We start from the raw sequence: 25,095 nt of genomic DNA, 5'->3' as shown, positions 1-25,095 counted from the left end.
AGCTCATTGATGAAGTTATCAAAGCACGGCTTCTATTCCTTGCTAAGCAATTCTAGATATCTCGGAACACTTTTGCTGATTATGAACGATCCCATTGAACAAGTCATTGACTATATTTGCTTTATATTACATAGTGGACACTGGAAGTGTAAAGAAAGAAGGAACGAATAATAACTTTGAAAAAGGCTTGGTACCCTCTAGAGAACCTAACAAAGCTAACTCAGGTTGCATTGACTATTCGTTATATATGGACGTAATCAGCTCACTTACTTTATTTACTTCTATGCGTTAGAAAGAGGGGAGGCTAGTTGTCCTTGTGAAATTACCAGAAAGTTATATTAAAGCAAATAATATTGAGAGATAGATAGTTAAATTAAAAAAAAAAGCACAAAAACCGCACCAGATCTTTTCCGCTATGGCATTTCATCGTTGTCTGTCCTAACATGTTTCTGTTCTTTGGTCATAAAATGCAGTTTCAACACTTATAATTTATTTAATGCAATTACATGCGAATTTTCCGCGTACCGAAATAAACAAATTTTCTTATAATTTCATATGAATGATGTTCTACACAATATTTAGTTTTGTATTATAAGAATTTGCAATAAATTTGCGGAAAAATTCAGACTTAAGTTGAACGTGATATTTTCTGCGGCTATTGTGAAATTAATAAAAAAGTCACACTAGTGCAAATGATATTAATATGTACAGAGAGAAAAAGAGAGCCGACAGCATTGCCATACAGGCAAAAATTTGATTTTGATCTGGATCTTTGCTGAGAAATTCTTCTATTTTATTAAAAAACTTCATTAGGGAACATTACAGTGAAAAGTAGGGGAGATGTTTACTCAACTTAGATGCACTGAGAGACAATATGATTATTTCGTTATTCATGCTTACGAGTATGCATGTATATTGTATTTGTCGTTCGATTTGTATTTTAATGTATGCATCTAACGTTGTAAGGCATTTGTCAAGTATATGGAAAATAAAATCTTCTTAATTAATGGCTTGAAATAGTTTTACGGATGTAAATATTTTTAGGCTTTGCATTCACTGCTGATGCGCATACGTTTTAATGAACCCTATCACATTACAGACTTAGTACAATCCCATTGAAAGTATATCACGCCGATAATGTCGACAAATTTTAGGAAAGGCATATAATATACATTTTGCTTTAAATTTATTATTAGTACCTGATAGAGATAGAGTGGCAGTGAAGTAATTATTTGCAAGAAATGTATATAAAAATATTGTTTTAATTAAAATACAATAAATATTGTTTATTATTATTTTTCATCTAAAGGTAAAATCAAATTTGATCTGAGAAACTGAGTGAGTTCGCGAGGAAGTTTCTAATTCATCTAAGCGGAGATATGTAGCATTTTAACGGACTCCGTGAGGAAATTTCTCATTCAACAGCCTCTGTGAGGAATGAAAACGAAAAGAAATCTGAGAAATCTTATAGCATCCCTTTGATAACATAACATATCGATAAACTGAATTAATATTATAATGCATTGAACTTAATTGTAGTACTTCAGATATTTGTCTATTTTAGAGAATCTATTATGAGTATTATATTTGTAGATATAAATAAATTAAATTTTCAACAAATGTAAATCAGATTAACTTAGTGGCCTGTTCATCACTTGAGATAATTAAACCCGTCATACATTGAAGAAATGAAATTTTCTTACAATTTCGCACAAATCATATCCTACATAATATATAGATTTGCCTTATATGTGCTCAGGCTTGCGAGCGGCTTTCAAAATTATTTATTAACACATTGCATGGGGCTTGAAAAACGAAAATTATTGGCTATCGTTTACCTTGAAAAATTGGAACTCAAAAAATTAGATTCTTTAGGTTTCTATTTGACAATCAAGAACTTAATAATATTTGAATAATTTTCTATCTTAGAACATGCAAGCGCACATTTCCAGATTAAAGAACTCCATATAATGCCAATATTAAAACTATTCATATAATGAATTCAAGATTATTCATTTCGTCAGGAACAATTTAGATTTCGACCCCCCGCTTCTTAATGTTAACGCAAAATGGTAATCAGAATATCATGAAACATAAAATGAATCGTTTAAACTATGTGCAAGATGTGCCATTATTGCAGTAAAAATACTTGTAATGATGACTTTAAGTATCATTCCCTTAAGTGGATTACCTATAAAATAAAATAAAAAAAAAAAAACTTAATATTTGAACGTACATAAATGTTTACATTTAGAGGAGTGTGTATATGCGCCAACACGACAGAGAAAATAAAGTACTTACACAACGATATCAGAGGGCAACTTGAATCCAAAGGTAAACAGTGATAAGAAATGACTGAATAAATGGCAGCTGTTGATATGTTATGTTGAATATGTATCTTTGTTCGCTTATGCGTTCGTGTTCTGTGGCGTGTGTAGTAGCGATAAAAAGCATTAAATTAAAGATTTTCATTTGCCGCACCTTATGAGTCTTATGAGATATATGTGTTGTGAGTGAAGTGCTCAATGGCTAAATGCCTGAAAGATGCGTTTGTTTATATAAACAAAAGAAAACCGTTTACCTATGAACTGCGACTGAGTTATAACAGAAATTAGCCATCATAAGGCGTCCATTAGGTGGCACAATTACTCAGTCGTACTATGATATGAAACTAAGAAGATTCTGAATTATATCGAGAAATGCTTGCAAAGCAATGCTTAAAGAAATGCAAATCATTGCCCATCAATTTAATTAGGTAAGGGAGAATCTTAGTGTTGTTGTTTCATTAAACACAGAAGTCTTTGCGTACTATTAGGGGAGTAAAACAAACGATGGTCCGACGAGACTTGGTCTGAGCTATGACGCAAATAGATGAAAATATTCTAACTAAAGTTTTTGAACTTTTGTCATTTTGGTAAATAAGTCTGCGGTGTGTCTGCATCCGCTTGTTTGCCCATACGCAGTAAAAATTTTAGTCATACAAAAATCACATTTCAAATATATATAAAATAAATACAGACCTTTGCCAATTGCAAGCGTGCCAGTGGACTCCCTGTATAAAGTTTGCAATCGGACATATTGCAGCTACGCTTTGTAAGAAAAGTTTTGTTTAGTTGTCTTTCTCATATTCTTTCCACGCTAGGCTCTTTCTTTATTCTTGAAGCTATTTATGGAATGGATTGGCATTTGGAAAATGACTATAGCATTATGTCATTACAATATTCCCTCTTAGCATTCCCATATTGGTAGCCAGCCAGAACATGCTTCGCACGACCTGCGACTCCACACTGATGTAAATATGTTCGTCTATGCGTTCAAGTATTCAATTGACTGTCTTGGAGAAAAAATACAAATCAAATTTGAAAATAAATTCTGTGCGTTCATTCTAACTGAAAAAGATTTAAAAAAATGAAAACATATAATTTATGGAATTTTTATGCTAAGCCCAAAAGTACGGGTTGATTTTCCTCCCTTATCTGCCATTGCTTTCGGCATAATAGACTGATATGCGTTCTCTGACAAGGGTGCTATTCGAACAGCAGATAAATACTCCATGATACGTTATTGTGTCATCCTAAGCAGGTATATTAAATTTTCTCATACTTTATAATGCATAGAGATAAATAGCCGAGACCCCAAAGGCATTGTTCTGCTAGTAAAATATACGCCATTGTCCGCTTTCTCGCCTTTAGTTTTATTTATGTAATGTTTATGAAATAATTTTGATAGAGAGAGAGAGAGAGAGAGATCTCTTTGGTGTTGACCTGTTCTACATATACTTAAGTAAGATGAGGAGAGGATGCTTGAAATGTTGTTTTTCTGATTCTTCACAGTTCTTAAACATTGTTCAGTTCTTTGCTTTTTGTTGAAAGTATTAATGTTAGAAAATCCAACCAAACCTCAACACTTTAAGGCAATCAATCATAAAGTAATTTGTCAAATTGGATACCAATTATTGCATTTATTTAATAAATTTACGGTCAGATAAAGATCTGTAATGAAGTTATAGTGGCTATGGAGAGTGTTACGCTACATTTTTGCGAGTGGTAGTTAGTGGTTAGTAGTTAATGGTAGAACTTTGATATTTCGAAAAGATCAATCCCTTTTTTTATTTTAGTACGCACCACCAAAGAATGAGAGGCATATTCATTTTGTCAAAACACTTGCAAAGCCCAGGAGGTAGCCTTCAATACTCGATTTACACATACCCGTCGCGTTGCAACGCTGCCAAATTGATCTAAGGCCACGACCACAGTACAACAAAAAGTGAGACAACCTCTGTTCTCAAAAATCAATAAATTTTTGTGTTTGCTTACAATAATAAAAACTGGCATTTAGATTGTGTGAATGGCCCTGCAGACCATGTAGATAAATGGGCAAAATGAGCCACTGAATACTATATACTATAGAGCATGGTGGACTACACCACGTGAAGGATTCCTTTTTTCTTTCAGTTGGTTGTCAAATAAAAGGATTTGGAAAGTAGAATGAGACAAGCGAAGAGGCATAATTCTAAATTAAATATCGTGGATGACATGACATGACCGCATAGGACGCATAACAGTGACTCGGTTGCGCCTGAATATAATTTTCTTACGTAGTCTGCTTGCTACGAATATTTAGCCAAAGTTTCGGATAAACAGACATAAAATCCCAAGAAGGAGAACTTGTGCTTATTCCTACTACTACATTATCTACTATTGCCACTACCTACATCAAGCTTCAATCAAAATACGGTTTTTTAAATAATTTTAAAACCGGTCTTACTTCTTGTAAACAGAATCGACCAGATTGACAGAATAACTTTTTTCCTTTGATCACAATTTGTCTTGTAAAGCAATGGTTCAGACTATTGTCGTTCGGTCACTTGTGAGCTCTACACACGACGACTGCTAAAAGAAAATATTTGATATTTGGATTTCAGATAAACCTATCACACTGCCCGCGAGTACCTATGTTATCTTTATCTCTATGGAAGAGATTTGCCTTCCCGTCATAGAGTTCAGAATTTCACTTTATTGCACATTAGCTTGGGGATTTCTAAAGATCACCTAAAACGTTGCTGCATGAACCTTGCATACCGATACGAAATGGCAATCGCAAGATATATCCGCGTTTCTCTTATAATTATGGCAGAAAATTGTCAATGGAAAAATCACATTTGGCTTCAGATTTGATAATAAAAATAAAAAGAACTGCGGAATAGATATGTCTCGTAAGAGTGGGGGGGTCGCCAGCATGTTTTAAATGTCGCATTGTACGACAACTTCCTTTCATGGTAGCTGGCTCTATGGTATCTTTAACACAATCGCGTCCGTCTGTCCTTCAATGAATTGTAAATATTTATTTAGCTTAAGTGAAAATCGAAACGGAAGTGAATAATGCTAACAGACAGGAAAGGAAAACAATCATTAAAGCAAAGCTAATGCGACTCGTACGACTTCACACACAATCCCACTGCTGACGCTATTGCGTCGTTGTTTTGTTGACTCTTTCTCACTGTTTGTCTCATATTTCGCAATCGCTGATACTCGTCTCACGATAAGTACGTTAGAGTGGCAGCCTTCTCATCGATAGGAAGTAAGCGGACACAAATAAGAAAAACGAAAACAATAACAACAGCATTTAATGCGTTAGACAACAATAAAGCGATGACTGGAGCTTCTGTGAAATTGACAATTAATGTCAATGCAAATGTGGCAGTTATTTTAATTGTGTTTGGGTTCGCTCGACAATTTATGAGACAAAATGATTTGTTTTTTTCTTTTTGGAATTTTCATTTCATCACAGCTCGTAGTGAATGTAGAAGAAAAATAATTAAAAATCGAATGATTTTATAGCCGAAAACGTCTTTGTTTTGTTTTTAAAGAATTGACATTTTGTGTTAATCATAGGTAGTAGAAGTCTTTTTGTCTCTACTGGAGGGTTTTGACAAAATCGTATTTCTTTTCGATAAACGTTTTAAGTTAACCTGAACGAATAAATTATTTCCATATATGTGCATCTTTTCATTTATTTACTGATTTCTTTAACGTTTTTCGTAGGTTGGGGATGGGTATGGGTGTATAGACCATTTTGTAAGATGGCTAACAAGCACGCGATGGCGCTGTGTCGATGCGCGCGGGTCAATTTAGTGGAATTAATGGAATTGAAATTCATTGTGCATGAACTGCAGCCCTATAGCTTTCACAATTTACATTGTGTCTGCTGTGTCACGCAGAGCAATTCAATTTTAATGCGTCATTAAACACATCGGAATGGGTTTTTTTTTTTTTTTTTACCCACTACCAAAGAATGAAAGTATAATGTTTTTGACATTTCAGTTGTAATACATTTACAAAATGTATCAAATTTTTAACTGAATCATGGTTATCTGTCTTACCTTGTTTGGCACCTGTACACTTGAGTAGCGAAAGTTTACGAATTAATTGAGACATATCCGTCCGTCTGTCTGTCTGTTGATTCTTGAACTGCATTTCACCTTTCTTCAGAATTCGCACACCTTTGGGCAGAACAATTGTAAATTCAAACCAAAAGGGACTTTTTTTTTTAGTTATATATCCCAGAGTAAGTTAGAAATGCCCAATCGTATTTCTGGCTACCCAAAGCTTTTTCTTTTAACATGAATCAATCACTCAGGGGATGTCCCTTATTCCCCGTGCAACACGGTGACGGCCAGACAGAGATGGGGGAAGAGAAAGAAATACAAAGTGGATAACTGTAGCTATACGAAGAGAACTTCTTAGTCAAAACGACTTAAAATGATGAATCAATTTGATAACATTCGTCCGTCTGACCATACGTCCTTGCCTTTGTCGAATAGAGAAAACATTGCCGTTCGACATGCATGTGTTATGCGTTTGCTTTGGTCTTCGCTGTAAGGAGGACTCATGCGGTGACGACATAATGCTTAACAATTGCCCACAGACCCATTAAACTGCGGCCATGTCTTCCATGGCTGTTTTTTTTTCCTTCATTTTCTCTTTCCGTCAACGTATTACACGAATAAGCGACATCGCCTGAATTGTTGTTCGTTTAAGAAAAGAAAAAAGGAAGAAATTGTTCAAAGTGATGTTTGTTTGCGTCCGTCCACATTTCACACAAAAAAATTCAAATTGTTTTTGTAAGCAATTTAAGGTTAGATCAGGACTTATCAGGACTACTTGAACGTTAATAGCCACAAAAAGCATACCATCCCCAGACATCGGGACGTGTAACAGAAAACTTTGCAATCACTATATATTTGTAAAGAAGTGCAGGCATCCAAAATTCGCCTAAGATAACTTATTTTTTTTTTACTGGCTTTCGATTTTGTTTATTTGCTTTGTATAAATTCATTTTTTGTGTTTATGTTTTTTAATACAAACAGAAATAAAGCGGCTTGAAAAAAAGAAAACAACAAAAAACAATTGTTTTATAAACTTCATCCGACAAAAGTAAGCGTAGCCTTCTCCCTCCCTCTCTGTAGTTGCATAGTATATGGAGTAAGGGTGTCATCAAATGCTTCCCCTTCATTCCTCTATTTCTGTATGTTAGTTATATGTAGTGTTCTATGAATTATAATTAATACCGAATACAGTTTCTTTTGCAAAAATATCCCACTCGTACATTAAATTCATATAAATAATCAGAGTAATTACAAACAAGTTAGAACAACAAGTTCTGAAACGCCCTTAATGGTACTTAGCTTCACATTTGTTGCTGTAGTTTTTTTGTCATTTTATGTGTAGACATATTGAGGTTTGTGTGAAAAATTCCTGTTTACACTTTCTGTTTATTTCAGTTTAGAGTTCTAACACGTTAAACTTTTTGTCACGGCAGACGGAAAAAAGTATTTAGTTTATCGTTTTACAGACAAAGTCAACTATGTGTATAGTTCAAGTATTTCTCGAGCTTATCTACCTAGCTTTGAAGTTCACTCGAACCGTTTTAGCATCAAAATATTTGGAATGAAGCGATCAGATCTTTTTACATACGTATATGCATCGGTAGTAATTTGTATGAAATAATTTCTCACTACTATGGAATGAGTTATCAATATATTAACCCAAAGCAAGATTTCTTGTACAACGCTATCATGTTTACTTGAATGGTTCGCGATTAGCTCCAAGTTATAAAATATAGCTTAAATTAATTATAAAGTCTTTGCTGTTGCGGAAGTCCTCATGAAAACCCCAAATATATATATGCTTGAGATATAACGGGCATTATATAGAAGATAAATTTTTGATGAGCTTAAGACATAGAGTCTAAGTAGGTTTAGTTCCTTTTTTCTTTTTTGGTAATTCTTAAGACCCTCAAAAGTGAGCTGACAGCTTAATCCTAATCCTAATTTATTGGGAGCTTTGATCTGGTTTGGGCAAAAGTGTTTTCGAAACCGGAAATTTTCAAAACTGTATCAGTATATCTAGCATACGCTGGCCCAGAATGTGGTACAAGTGTTCAACAGCGTCATTATTCAAAGAGTCAAAGACAACGAACTAATTAATCCAATTTTCAATTTAATTTTTTTAATTTAATTATACCCTGTAAGCCACCTGTGGATGGTAAAATGCAAGTTTATGGCCTACGGTACCAGAATTCGAATCTTCATCTTTTTGGGACATGCCGGACGTCCTAACCATGAACGCCCACAAAGCTGGTTGTAGGAAAATTCAAAACTACGCCTACCAATAACACTCGTATGTCTACTCTTTTTACACCCATCACTGAAGGATAAGCAGGGCACAATCATTTTGTCAAACTGTGTCCAGCCCCCAGAAAGAAGTGTGTGAGACGGCACAAAATATCTACAGCATCAGATTTTGGATCGACTTAAGCATGTTTGTCTATCCGTCTATGTCTATCTGTCTGCTGTTAACATTTTCCCGAAGCTATCGGCTTAATAACTAACGAAAACATCGAAAGTTCTTCCACGCAGGTTGGTATTGAAAATGGGCCAAATCGTTCGAAGAACTCGCCTACGTGTACTGCGAACACACTTGTTTTAAAAAAGGAATAAAAAATTGATTTTTTGCTCATTATTCACAACTCTCTGCACACACAACAGATAAACCGATAGAAATTTGAAAGCATATTCTTCGGCCGATGATCTAGTACTTCTAAAAAATTGGAAAGTATTGGCTACAACTACCCAATTTTATAGTGAGATGGAATATGTCTTCTTTTTCCAAAAACTTTAGAACGTGCAGAAGCAAGATTCGAAAAATCTCATAAAGTATATAAATTCTTGGTCAATTTCAAATTCGGAATGCACTTAAGCATGTCCGTCGGTCCGTTTGCCAACTGTAATGAACAGTCACTAGCTAGCGAATATGAAGACATCGGCTGGAAATTTGCGAAAGAATTTCAAAATGACCCGAACTGGTCAAAGCAGACGCCTACAACATCCACATGTCTATGCAACATTTTTTTTTTTTTTTTTTGCTCTTTGCTCATAAATATATAATAAATAAAAAAATGTCAGCTTCTGCCCTAAGAACAGAGAAAGCCGACCATGCTCGTCTAGTATTACAGAGTATAGAAATTTACTTCCTCTTCTTTTTTAAGCAGGCGATGGATATAAAAGATTCGGTTGCGCGCGAATACAATTTTCTTACTTGTTTAGTTTAGTTGAGATAACATAAAAAGTTGACAATAAACTTTCCGTGGCTTGGCGAACAAATATTTTAACAAAAGTATTTTGAAACATTAGTCTTAGTTTTTTTGTTGTAACAATGTTAAGAGTACCCAGAATGTTTGTATATATTGGGACAAAAACAGAGACTTGGATCCTAAAATGGACTTTTTTTAATGTTTAATAATCAAACTAATCTTTCTTGGACAACCCGAGGTTAAAATTCTTTGCATGCAAGTGCACTTTTAATCCTCGTTGTGTCGTGTGACGCATATTGCTTTGAAGGTATTGCGAGTTAGGAGGCAATAATATATTCGTGCATTCGTGCATTCGTGCATTCATGCATTCGTTTGCATAGATCCTATCGTACAGGAATTCCGTGGCAACCAACCATTAGCAAGCTTCGCGGCTTTGCAAGTCAATTTAGTAAAAAGTGTTCCGAACCCTATGAAGTGACGATTGAGTAGATCATTGGATTATAGACGAATGTAAACTCTTTTTGCCAAAACAATCTTCTATCTAAGGAGAAGTTACAATCGTCCTATAGCCAGCCTTTCTCAGAAATTTGTTTTCCCTTTTTTTTGGTCGAATGCAAAGCAAGTATTTTTCAAACAATTGTTTGATTTAATCATTTTTGCCGCTTTTCTTTTGTTATCACATTCTTTTTATTGAAGTATTCTTCAGCTTTATTTTCCATTTCCGTTCCTCGTCGTTCTTTTAAAGCATCATTCTGAAGTGTAAGAAGTAACGAAATTATATGAGAAAAAAAACGAAATATTCATCAAGATGTGAACAGACTCGTTGCGTTAAATAACATTAAAGTTTAATGAAAATTCTCAATTACTTAACGATAGTAATTACGGGAAGTGCACATTATCGTTAAGAGTGTTATGAGGCCAGTAAAAAAATTTTTGTGAAAGAGAAACATTTCTTTTTTTTTGTTCAATGAAAAATAACTCGTCAGCCAACAGTGGTCGAATGAAACGGGCCAAGAAGCCAAAAATAATCGAGTGAGAGAAAACAAAGCAAAAAAAAATAACAAACGAGGAGAAGTGTTACTGCATCCAATGCAATATACGCAGCAGTATAATTTCGTTAATCTCTGTTATGAGCCTCATTATGCAGATGCGAATTCGTATGCGAGGTTCTGCGTTGCTGCTGGTGTTTTTTTCTCTTTTTTTTTTTTTTTTCTCTTTTTGTTTTCTTTTATATTTATGAGAACAATTTGGCAGCAGTTTAATGTTTAGAATTTGGACGCGTTGCTAAACTGAATGGCGGCGCGGACTACAACTCAAATAAATGAGTAAATGCTGCAATGGATGCACTTTAAAGGGCACACATACTAAATTCTTGGCCGCTTAGATGGGACGTTCGCCAACAAATATTTAAAAAAGCAACAAGAGCTCCTCCTATATAGGATATGTAGCATTAAATAATTTTCAAAGTCGCTCTTGCTATCACTACTGTGTATTCCTATGGCAGACAAGCATCATCTGACAAAAACCATATATACATTCATGCATATATGCATACAACTCCCCCTGGTTAGTTAAGTATATGAAGATAAATTTCGAACGCCCAAGTCAATAACATAAATCACAATAGCGCCATTAAAGTCAGCACGCTGACGGTTGATCCAAAATAACCCTTTTGTATAAATACACGACTACAATAACTTCTTCTATCTTTCCTGCGCTTAACATTCTTCTTTCTTTCTTTCTTTCTTTGTTTGTTTGTTTGTTTATTCATTTATTTATTCGTCTATGCGCATATGATCACATTTGCGTATGAAACAATATTATAAGCCGTTAAATCCTTTTGAAAGGCAGATGAAAAGTAGAAAATTCTTTCACTTTTTTTTTTTTTTTTTTTTTCTTTTCAAAAACTTATTCCATTGTCGCGAATTTAGACAAAATTAAACATTCATGGCTGTAGAAAAAGTTTCATTTGCGCCACAATAGCGACAATATATTCTACAGAGAGTTTTCTACAATGGATTTCTATCCAAAAAAAAAAAAAAGAAAAAAATAGGAAAAAAGGAAACGAAACATCAAACATTGCCTCATTCCAGAACTCAATACCCGGCCAACTCTGTATGCTTGCGTATAGCATCGTCGTCGTTGCTTATATGCATACGTTCTCTCTTATTCATATGCTTTTGGTCCTTTTTTAATCCTTTTGGCCATTTTATAATGTGTATATAGCGGTTTATTGCACCCCAGCGTGCTATTACCGTAAGCATCAAACAATTTTATCATTCTTAATCATCAGGCAAAAACCATTTCGAAATGGTGACATTCTTGGATTAAAAACCATATTAAGTTATTATCAGCAAGTTTGAAAAGTCTATGTGTCTATCCCTGACAGTCTGCCGGTAACTTTTCAATGGGTGGAGACATTTCATTCCTCAATACTTTTGTTTACATATATTCGTTTTAGGTTTTATTTTATCCACCCTTATAACCCATATGAATAAATTGTCATAACTTTTTGTATATTTAGTATCCAAATAATCACATAATTTCTTCTTTAGAACGATAAAAACGAAAATTGGTGGTGTTGTTGTTTGATTGCAAACAAAATAGCTTTAAATTAACTCAAAATATCAAACTTCACGTAACGGGAGTTTTGAGATCAAGTATACGTGTAGTTTTAATTTAACATAAAACGCGAACAGTCTTTTTCTCTTTCTGTCTCTCTGTCCGTCTGTCTGTCTGTCTGTCTGCCTGTCTGTTCAAAGTGAAAGCTATGTTATGAACTATAATTTAAGTTTAAAATATGACAGAAGTATTTCACGCACCTGTGACTTGATTGTAAAACGGAAAAAAAATTTTAAGCTAACTCTCTAAGCTTGTTCGGATATGGGATGAATAGCGGAAAAGTAGTGGTAGATACAAACAAGCGTGGGGTAGGAAAAATGAGCAGTAGCTATTCGCCTAACTGCTCTGGATTTGTAAGTCGAAGGCTTTATGCAAAACAGTCTCATGCTCACGCTTTTAAGTTGAAACTTTTATTTTTCATTCTCTCGCTAGATAATCAACACCATTGCATTCTATCCGAGGACTATAAGTGCTGCGAACATAAGGAACATTAATGAAAAGTATTACTTAACTATCTTCGACGTGGCTGCTTCTGTTGCAAAATCCAAAATAATTATGTGCTTGAAGGCTCTGTAGCATTACGCCATATGCGCGCTTGTTTGCGATTAGCTGACGTCTGTTGTGTAGCTGGTAATAAGAGCCTATTCCGCTTCGCAATTTGTGTACCCAGCAGAAAAGTATAAGCGATCAATGCTGGCCCTGGAAGCAAAAAAAAAAAGATTTCCCGTCGAAAACCAAAAACTTCAGAATGTTAATTATATACCCGGACAAAATATATTTAGCAAAAGCATTGGCTTAAAGCCAATGGCATATGAGACTATAAAACGTGTAATCTTTGAATTTGAAACTTGAGGGTATAAAAAGTAAGTTGTTCCGTCGATTGCACTAGTGGCTTATGCAATTGTACAATGAATCCATACTTCAAACGGGATATCGCAATACACGAGTGCTACCCTGGAAATTATTCTTTTTGTGCAACATTGTGTTCAAGGTTTCTTGACAGCGTTGTCATGTGTTAGCTTAAAATATGAGATAATTTGTTTTAGCCAAAAACCTTCCGGACAAGCAGCAGCGCTTGCACTAAAGGGTGTACACATTAGATTTGAGATAGAGTAGAAATGAACTCCTAATCCTTGCATTTAGTTTCTTGTTGGTGTAACGATTACTGTCTTTTTCTATCTATGTTCTCTGGAACGAAAAACTTGACTTTTTCTCCACTTTCATTATATCGAGAGTACAAGTCAGCTAAACTGTTTGCTGGTACCTCCGATTCCAACAAATTATAAGAGAAGATATGAAATTTTTTTAGAAATGTGCAAAACAGTAATATGTGGTTGGGTAAGTAATCCGAAACTATAGGATAAACGAAAATTGAGTCTTTAGTTCTTCACAGCGACGTCATTCTGTTTACAATTTTTTCCAAGGAAGTCAAGCCGTATTTGTCAAAGGTAGGCCATACCACAATATAACGTCTAAACTTGTCGAAGACAAAATCGTTAAGTTCAATAATAAAATGAATGTCTCAGAGCATTGTATTCAGTAAGTCGGCAGGATAGATTTGACAGCTGAGCGAATCTAAAATCCTATTAAAGATTACCGCAATGGAGCCCGCGTAAGGATAACATGAAAATATGATTTTAAATATCGTATAATTTTCTTTAAAATATACCATAAAATAGTCCCCAGTAAAGACTGACTATTCTCGGTTGAAAATATGCTATGGGTAAGGAATGTAAATTAAATTAAATACTAAGTCTCGCGTCGTTGTCATATCATTACGCCATTTACTTATCCAAGTTGTTATATCCAAAAAATCAAAGATAGATCTTAATTTTATTATCAATCTATCGGCCGAACAACTTTTACGTACTTAACTACATGATTATGAAATGTAGACTTTCGCCGTTTCACTATAAGCTAATATTAGGTTTAAAAATTTTAAAATAATTTCGTTTGTTGCATTTTTTATACCCTACATGACTTGTGGTGAAATGGAACCAATCTTCTTTCGAAGTTTCCGTTCTAGTAAATTTTTTATTATTATACCCTACACTACTTTGGGTACAACCATATATTAAGTGCACGGGAATGCATACAACATCCATTCAGAATCACTTTTGTTCGTCTGGCGCAATTTTTCAAAAATATTATTGATGTGTTTTGGTCCAATGAGGAATGCCATGTGGCGTACTTAAGGAGCGGCCACGGCCCACTATAATATTTTCACTTGTTTTTTAATTTGCCTATAAATTATTGTTTTCATAAATGCACATCATGCATAATTCTTTATATGCATTTGCTTAACTCATTTTTTCGTTTACATTAAAATTCAAACATCGTTTCGCTAGTTAAAGTTTTTTGCAAATTTTTGTGTCTTTCTCTTGAAGACAATGCCATAAAGAAATGCCCATATGCCTTAATGTTTTTTCGGAATATTTAACATATTTTGAATTTCAAATCAAATCACATACAAATGCCTGCGCTTACTGAGAGGAGAAGGTATAGTGTGGCCGTTAAGATGCCAGTTTTAAAAAAGCCAAAAGCCACGAACAAGAGAGATTCGCAATGTGAGCTGAGTGGTATGGAAGCGCAATTGTTTCAATCCTTTTTATTTTTTGTTTTTGTTTTTCTTTAATGCAAGCACGATTTTGCACTTTATTCTGATCCCTATTTATGGGTATAAATTTTTTGATTCTTTACTCTCTTGTCCTTGAGATCACTTTAAAGGAAGCGCAGCGGCGCAGCTCTTTATATTTTCCATGGACTGAATATTGAGTGGATAGGAAAGAAATTTGTCTGTTTTCTTTCACTTTTAATTTATTTCGAAATGTTGAATTAACTGTGCATACATAAATACCGAAAGAGAGAGAGAGAGAGAGAAAGAATACTGTCCAGTCTTTCCTATCATCCCATTAGTTGTGCATTGAAAGACATTTCTAGTCTTTGAAAATGAAAAACATTAAGTTTTTGCGAAATACTTATTAATTTTTGCTTATTTACAGTATCATACGCACACAACACACAGACACAGTCCGCCCTTACATGTATGCCTCAGCGCGTAAAAATATTTTATTACTTAATACATAAAGTCATTGATGTCATCCTTGTCTTTAAAGGAATTCATTTTTATATTTCGTTGTATGTATGTATGTATTTGTGTGTATGTATGTGCTATTTGCCAATTCATAGTATTGATATTTCAATTTATATTAGTTGAACCACGATTCGTTGGTTACTTTAACGAAAATAATAAATTTGAAAGTTAAACTTAAAGTTGAAAACCACAAGAGAGGCGACCTTCCTCCTATAAGTAATGTTAACCATAGCACGACCGTCGCTACAGCCGAGACACTTCTCCGGGGTTGGTATGGAAAGTGTATGCGTTGCTTTCAAATGTTGTTGTTCAGACATTGTTTTTGCTTACGTCTATAAGTATGTGTTGCTTTGTTTGTTTATTTGCTTTAAAGAAAAGAAGCAAAAAAAAAAAAAAAAAAAAAGAGTAAAATTTATTTAATTTAATGTTATTTGCATAAAAGCAAATAAAAAAAATTTGTGTCTTAATCTTTTGACGTGGCCCCAGCGCGACTTTTGCAGAATGGAAAGCTTACTGACTCACTACTACTGGCTGCGTTGTACGTATACGTGAACGTATAGTTTGCAACGCTTTGCTTCGCCTTATTTATGTATTGTTACTATATACATGTGCAGAAAAGTTGAGCAAATTCGTAGAATATGCACATATGGAAGAAAAGATTTACAAACACCGTCATGCAATGATTTGGCTTAAACTGCAAGATTGCTATACAAAAAAAAAAAAAAAAAAAAAAAAAAAAAAGAAAGAAGCAACTCCTTTATACGCACATACAATTCTTATGAATAAGACACTTGAGTGAAGCTCGCATGTACTACACTATATGCTCAGCCGGGACCTCGGGACCTCTCTCGTATTGTGATCAATATATAGATATATTTATATATATATATATATATATATATATTGCCATAAAAGGTTATGTATTGCCCTGTACGTACCGACACAACTACATGTTTATGAATGTATTGAATTTAAAGCAAAACAAAAGTATTTAAATTTATTTCTTCATTTGCATATTTTAAGGAGTTGACACAAAAAAATAAGACAAAAACAAAAAATAATACATTCAATTACTTTTTAGTCTTGTTCTTAATTTATTCTCTTTTCCGATTATTCTTTTTTCCTTTGTTTGGGCGATAAAATGAAAATCATGTACACATCTACTACTTGGGCAAGGTCTTTGTTATATAAATATTGGCGGCGTTGTGAGATATCCGATTGAAGCAACAACAATACAAAGCGTTTACAATTATTAGGGAATTGAGTGGAAAAAAAAGCCAAAAAGAAAACCAAAACGAAAACAAAAACAACAAACTCTCTGTATAGAGAAAGATATCTTCCATCTCTAAAATTATCTCATCCCGCGCAAACATTTCCTTATACATACTTTGTCAACCTTATGCTGACGCATCGTTGCCGTAAATTTTAAACTTCGCATTAACTTGAAAAACATTTTAATTAAATTAAAACGATTTACTATATAAATATATATGTATATATATATATATATATATATATATATATGTATATACATGAATTAAATTTATTCTTAGTTATAAATTTTCATCTTGTCTTATTTGTTTGTGTTTGTGTTTGTGTTTGCGTATATATATATATATAGATATATATACATAGATATATTTATGTGACTGACTATGTCTACTGTTGTCTTTACTTTTTCAACTTTCAGTTACCAGCAACGAATTTATTAAGATTATATTATCAGATGCCAGTTACATATCCACACATACGTCGCGGTTGTAAATTGCTTTACTTTTTTGATGTGAAAATATTTACACACTAAAATTGAAAGAAGTTATTCTACGGCATTGGTTGTTGTATATACACACTTACGTCACGACTAAATTTGAGGTGAAGGATTAAGAAAGTTTTAAATATTTCTATAAACCGAACTGACAGCGCCTTCGTTGGGATCTTTTCCAATCCTTTTCAGTACTTAAATTATTATGGAATGCGGATATGTCTTTAACGGACTATTGGCTTGGCATCGAAGCCCTTCCAGGTCAAATGTTATAGTGGGACAAAGTGGTAAATGGATCAAATATCTTATAGCACATCGCTCAATACAGTTCTTTATCTAGCTTCGTATTAAAATACTCAAAGTTCTGCCTTATTGCCACATCAAGCCTTACGTACCGGTACATAAACGTCTTTTTTAAGAGAGGTCTATATATATGTGTGATCAAAAGTTTTTCCATACAAAACTATAGGCCGAAGGGGACACTAGAGAGAGCAGGGTGTAGAGTGGCCCAGGGCATTACATTAGTCCGTCAGGTAAGAAAGTTTCGAACGGCGTATGTTTCTAAGACGGTTACTGCGCATGTATTTATTGATGGTAACCGTCTTTGGAGTGTCTGTTACATAAAAAGCGACATATTTGTTGAACATGAATGCACTTGCCTAAAGGATCAGATGAAAGGGCAAACAAACATTCGTATAACGAGAGCTTGGGCTGCCTCCGTTACTTGATGAAACTCAATCACGATAGGTATAAAAAAAACCAAAAATCATTTAAGCTATAAGCAAGTAAACACATCCTATTGTATTGCCTCACTTTACGGAACGTGATGTACGAAGATTTTCTGAGATTACCTCTCTCGGAGGCAGCTGAAATCGAGGATTTTGCTAGCGGCAGCACAGCAATAAAAACGTAGCTAATGTTTTAGAAGAAATTATCACCGTAGGAAACAGCACGACCAACATGGTTAAGAAGTGGCTTCATTCAATTGATTTAAAGGTTGCAGAACGCGAGATCGAAGAGGTGCTAATAAGCTCAAGCTTGAGGAAAGAGAAGGCTACAATTGAAGTTGGCGAAGCTTGGGATGCAATGCTACGACGCCATAAAATATATCGATTGCAGGCTCTCATATAAATAGCAGCCGTGCACGCGTGCGAAATCAACGGAGGTAACAAAGTCATTGGCGCGTCTAGTCCCTAACATGGAAGGCCCTGAAGAAGACCGCAGAAACTGCAGAAGTATAGCAGAAGTGGTATCAGCTACGATATATATGGCTGTTCCGTCTGCAGGGTGCATTAGTTATCGCCGGTATGACACCAATCGACCTGCGGGCTAAAGAATGCATTTGTAAACTTGAACTGCAAAGCTTGCCGGCTAACGATGCTAAATAACGAGCAAAGTGCTGCTTTATGGGAGAATGGGGAGAACGTTGGAACAGGTCGAACAAAGGTATATGGGACTGTGGTTTAATAGACAGCAAGGCGAGGTTCACCTAACACAATTAATAAGCGGTCGGTAATTGTTTACATAGATAGAGCAGGACCCATGTTATAGTCTATGCAAATGCTCTGAAGACGCTGAATACATGTTCTTTGTCTGACCGATGAGCCAAAACAGAAGACAACGATTACAGATGGAGAGTGGAGAGTTTAAACTTCTTGAATATGCTGCACTATCTGAAGAAATGGAAAGCGAAGTATCTGCCGCAAGTACAATGAGAAAATAAAGAAAGTAAGAGCGTCAACGTACATTCTGGGATATGGGCTAACCGTCAGCCTTTTATCCCTGTGAAAGTGTGTTTAGCGGTCGTACCATAATACAGGGATAGAAGCGTAGACGATTTTCAGTGGATTAAAGTCTCGCACTGTCAAAAATGGGCGACTTTCGATGCTTGCTTACCTCAAGAAAAAAAAAAGATAATCGGAATTCCAGGTCACCGGATTAGTCTGCATTATAATAGTGGCTCTCTTTCATGAATTGCGCGATACCTTGATCCTTATATATCGTATGTATTCCTGTGAATTAAAAACAGTAGCTGACCAAGCTTCACACAAAGACAGCTGGTTGCTGTTGTCGTGTAAGAATAAAAGCCATAATTATTTTTGTGAAAGTAGCAGTGGAAGCTTACTTAACCGTATCATCATCATATCAGAAGCACGATATCATTAGATTGTCACGCTGTGTCATTGAAAAATATGATCAGATCTTAGTTTAAAATATTTGCGAATCGTTTTGAAAAGGGGTTTATTTGTTTTTTAATATTTGTCGTGCGCGCGTATTCATGTACTCATTTTTATTACATTTGATCATAGTGATTAAATGTGCTAAGTGCTACTAGAAAATTTGTTTATTTCCAGTAGAACAAGTACTTAATGCGTTTAACAAACTGCATTAAAGTGTTAATCTACAATTAAAATCTATATATTGTTCGAGAGTAAATGATACGAGCGTTAAATTTTAAGCATAGTACATGTAAGCGTGCGTGTTATGATTATTTTCAGAAAAGAGTTGTGGAGTTGTCGAGTTGGGGAGTTGTGGCGGTAAAGAGTGTTCAAAAATAAATGAACATAAAACTCACATGCACTTCGAAATGATTTATATTAACATAAAAATGCTTTGCTTTAAAAATACACATTTACATGAATGCTTATATCAATATGTGTGTGTGTAACGCACGGAACACATGAAAGCATGTACGAATATGTTAATGTAGGTGTGTTTGCCCGCAGGCTTAGACGCCATTAAAAATTCATAATTAATGCTAAACATGCAATTTACGCTAAATAAAAACGCATGCACAACTACCATCAAATGAGAATTTAATTTGCTCAAGTACGGCGCGGTAAAGAGTGAGAGCAGTAGCGTGAGCGAGAAAGAGATAGAGAACGCAATTGGAGTACGATGCATATGCTTTGTCCCGCACTACATCAACAACTATACGATATTTACGCTTATGCTGTTACGGTTTAAGGTAGGAGTTTATGGTTTTTTCTCCTCTTTTTTTTTTACTGCTTGTCACACGTAGTTCTAATGGCTATGCTTGTTGTTGTTATTGTTATAACATGTCTGATCAACAACAACAACAACAACAGCAACAGCAGCAGCAACAGCAACAACAACAAGTCGATATCTAAATTGTATTTAGTGTTTTTTTTTCGGTCTTTTTTTTTACATGAAGCTTATTAAAATGAAATACTAGCCGTAATTAAATTTCGTTCAGTGTTGTTGCAACCGCGGTTTATTCTAGATGCACAAATTGTTAAGTGCAAGAGCAACACTGGCTAGTTACTCGTATGTTATAATATTACAGCAGTCGCGAACACAACCTGAATTTGCAATACAATGTTGCATTATTTATTAGCGCCAAGGCAGGTTAATTGTTTTTTTTTTTTTTTTGAATAGCATTAATACAAACATATATTAATTTTTTTAAGAAATTTATAAAAACGCTTAAAATAACTGTTTCACTGCGTTTTTTTCTTCTTTCATTAAATAAATTTAATATAAGTGAAATAAGTAGAAACACTGTAGTGGGTCACAGCTTACCATCAAGTAGTCTACATCACCCTCCAGTCATTCATAAAACGGCTTTTCAAAATAAGGCGTTGTATGGGAAGTGATCAAAAGAGCGGTCCGAACCTAAACATTTTCAGTAATGTGCGCCCTTGCGCCAAACACGTGAGTGCACTAAATTTCCTCAAAGTATTTCAAAAAGTGTAGTCTGTAGATTGAACGCAAGAAAACAGGACGGACCGACAAGCTTAGTTGAATCACAAAAAAGTTTATGCGAACGTACGCAACACTCAGGGGAACTTGAAATTGTCCTTTTATTATACCTTTAGAAAAATACTTCAGAACCAGAATCGATAGGTCTAAGAAAAGACGGATCTATCTCACGTTCTTCTGGATGGCAAAACCTCCATGAAATCAAATGCAAGCGGCGGGTACAAAAAAAGAAGACTCCAAACTCTTGCTATTTTTCGAGTTTCCATATGAAGTTAAGGGAAAACATAAATTTATTATGCTAAGCAAAATTATTACAAACGAATATAATCCAGACAAAGTTAGTTGCATACACCACCGGACGATGAGGTTATGCTTATTTTGTTATAATGTTTGTCTGTCCGTCGGTCCATCTACCATCTTGCGTAATGTATCCTGCCGGCACTCTCTTGATTAAAAGTAATAGGACATCGGCTTTATATTCGTCAGAGGCATTTCTTGCATATAGGTTGCTATTGGAAATGAGGTGAATCGGTCAAAGGGAACTCCCACAGTAAAGCGAAAATCGAAAGCTAGTCTTTTCTGCTTGTTGGTCATAAATAACAAGAGATAGAAGAAAATTTTCAAAAATTATTTTATGGAAGACCCTGCTGTTCATTTTCAAATATGATATGAAAATCGGCCGACCCAACACAAAATTCTAAGTGACCTAATTTTAATTTTTGTTCAATTTTTTGGGTTTTTTTCCATTCCGTAAATTCTTCACGTGCATGTACGTTGTTGGTCTAAAAATAGGAAAAATCAGTCACGTTCACGTAAAGTTATGTGATTTCATTTTTTTTCTTCACTTTCTGGAGGGAAATGAATGGCGTTAGATATACAAGATTCGGTGCCAGCCGAATGTAATCTTCTTATTTGTTTTAAATATATTATGGAAAAACTTTGGTTTTTTTTTTGTGTTTTTTGGTCATTTTGAACAGCGAAACTAAAGTGTATTCTAGATACACCCTTACAGTATTGTCAAGATATAAAATTTCCGTGATTGGATTAAATTATAAAATACGAACGGATGCCGACTAATTTTCGAAACGAATATGGCTTTCGAATAGAAATCATTTGCGAACCCAATTACCTTGAAAGCCCTTTGTTTCTGGGAGAAATCAACGTCGTATTAACCTGGCGTTGCTGCATAACGATGCGTTTCTTTTTGCTTCAATGAATTTATTTTTAAATGAAGAAATTCGTACCTCAATCGTTCCATGAAATATACAGTTGATACCATATGAAGCGCTGACGTAATCGTTCTACAAGCGTGCGGAACAATCTGCATTAGACCCGGGAAACTCAAATTTTACGGATAGGTCTTTATGGACATTTCTGGACTTAATAAGTCCGAGGGCACCTTTTGTATCCTTTCGTGTCTTACATATAATGTATACTTATGGCATGATATGAATGGACATATGATTTTTTGCGAAGACTATAGAATAAGACGCGAATTCTTCTGCGACATGGTACGTCTACTGTAAAATGGTTTTTTTAAAAACAAAAAGTGAACCTAATAATACCAATTCATTTACTTCAAGCCGAATACACTTTTTGGCTTTTTTTTTTGTTATTTATTTATTTCAATTCCATTACAAACAACGGCAATAGATTTCTTTTAAGTTCATTAGGCTTGTTAAGTAACATAAGGCAGTGATGCCAACTTTGCCTTTAACTCTTTTAACTGGAGTACGACTGAATATTAAGTGAATTTTTTATTTTTTTTATTGTGTTTATTTCAATTTAAACACATATTTTCGTCTGTACTTACGTCAGCACATATCTCATGTAAAGTTCTAATCTTTTATTTATTTATGTTAAAGTCTTGAAATTATCCTTTTACCCTGTTCTGTTTACGAATATGCATGCATATGTGTGCGGTTGGGGATAGTGTTGTTAATGTAATTTTTTCTCGTCTTGCTTAAATAAAATAAATGACTGCAATAAATTCAGCAGCTAATGCTAAATTCAAATCTTACTGCCTCCTCAATAACAGCAACAGCAATAATAACAACAACAATAACAATAACAACAACATATTAACCGCATAAACTTACATGCACTATCGGAAACACCATAGGCCTGTAGCTTGCACATACAGAGGTGCATGTACTTATGCGTCACTTTAGCGTGTGATGCTCATATTTTTACATATTCTCCGCCTACAGATCCTTCTGAACACAAAAAATTTATTTAACTCAAATCTCAAAAGCATAAATCGGATCGCTTGACTTAAGGCTCTTTCCTCATTTTTAAATTAACAACTAAGTAAGTCTTATAATTTCGTCGTCAGATTTGTAACATAACTTGTTCAACGTACTTCTTAAAATAAGTCGATTATTAATTGAACAATATCCAGAAAAAAGTTCGTAATTGAACAAAAGGTATTAAGCTAACATTTGCTAAGGGATTTTTAGAGAGTTAAACCATTGCATTAATGAATGAAATTTGCGCGAAAACTGCTATCCCTAGTAGCGGTAGTAGTAGTAGTTTAACCGATACGAATCTCTTGTCATTCTTCGCCTATGCCTTTGCCAGAATTTGGTCACTTTTACAAGAAGCGTTGAACGCCACTTCCATTCTCCATCATACTGGTTAGTTACATGTCCAATGTAATGGCGTACTTGTTGTGTGTTAGTTTAATTTATTATTCATGTTCTATACTCTCCCCATATATGCATTATGTATGCACATATATATATATATATATATATCTATAAACAGGCTTGTACCTATACTTTTGAACATCAGTAGTATATATGCGAATATGTACAAGTTCTGCTTTAATTTTCTCAGTTTGACTGCTGTGACCAGATTTAATTTCGTACAAAAATAAAAAAAAAAAATAAAAAAAAAATAAGAATATCTTGTGTTAATTTATGTATGCAATGTGTATATGCATATACATGCATGATTTCGTGTGTCATATTGTTTGTAGTTTTCTCGTAAAATTCTGTACTCTGATGAGATTTATGCGGCATGAATTAAACTCGAGGGGTCACTTAGTAAAGAGTTGTTTTTAAATTAGAGAGACAGCGTCGTGATAAACGATTTTTATATCAAACGTCAAAAGTAGGCGGTATCGCAAGCTTGCTATTATGTTCGGCCGTTCAAAACGCCAAGGAAAAAAACAAAAGCGAAGACTTTTGATAAAGCCAACCCACTTTTGTGCGTATAAGAAGCTGCGAGGCTAAAAAAGCATAAATGAAAAAATTATGTAAATAAAGACAAATTTTTCAAGGGATCCGAAGTGAAAAATCAGACAAAATGACAGCCTTCTGTCTACGCTACTAACCTAAAAAAAAAAAAAAAGACACAACTTTCAGCTAAAGATTCGTTTATGATTTAAAAACCAATAAAGGCCAACTTAGCCTAGGCCGTTGGATATTCAGTATTCATATTAGTATATTATTGATCACATTTATGCGCCACCACAATACTGTCGTCTTTTTGACTTGAGCTTTCTTTGAATTCTCTTTCAATTCCAGTGACATAATCAAAAAAAAATATCGTGAATTAAACTTGAACTATGTGAAGATGAGGAAAATTTAAATTTTTTTGCAGTCTTCATAAGCAAAGTTTAGGAAAGTAATGCCGATCATAAGCCATAGTGGAATGATTGGGTTTTCAGGCCAAGTTCATATTTAAGATAAAAAATTTTGCTTTTACTCCATATACAGTAAATTGATTGGAAACAATCTCTGCCTTGCAAATGCTCCGTAGCTGGTACTTTAGCTCGTCCCCAGCATTGAATTAAGTCGCCAAATTACGAGCGCCATATTCTGGCTGGAAAATGATCGGGAATGTGTTTTATTTTGATAAAGTATTTCTAGGTATCTAAAAAGCGAGCAACGCGGTGTTAACAGAAGTAAGTGGCCGTGGAAAACGTATTAAAACGACAAGAGTTGACTTTTTGATGAAATTTGTAACGAAAACGCATAGAGGCTGTATTAAGCGGTTTCAGCGAAGCTGTACAACACACTTTTTTAAATAAAATATTTATATATATATATATGTCATTATTCTTTTATTAAATTTTTCTATGTGAATATTTGAAATGAACTTATTTCTGGCAATAAAACCAGTAATGTAAATCATATTTTCGGATAAGAATAAATTGATATGTATATCAGAGTTTCGGGCATAAGAAAACGAAAGTAGAGGTATGCCTTTCTAAATGCTACTTCGGGGCACCCAACCGAGAATCTATCGATGCGCAATACTTTAGAACCTAAATGGAACCAAATTCTTTTATATT

The sequence above is a fragment of the Glossina fuscipes genome, unplaced genomic scaffold (assembly GCF_014805625.2).
Source record: "Glossina fuscipes isolate IAEA_lab_2018 unplaced genomic scaffold, Yale_Gfus_2 174, whole genome shotgun sequence".
Classification (NCBI taxonomy): domain Eukaryota; kingdom Metazoa; phylum Arthropoda; class Insecta; order Diptera; family Glossinidae; genus Glossina; species Glossina fuscipes.
Note: the sequence above shows the minus strand (reverse complement) of the source record.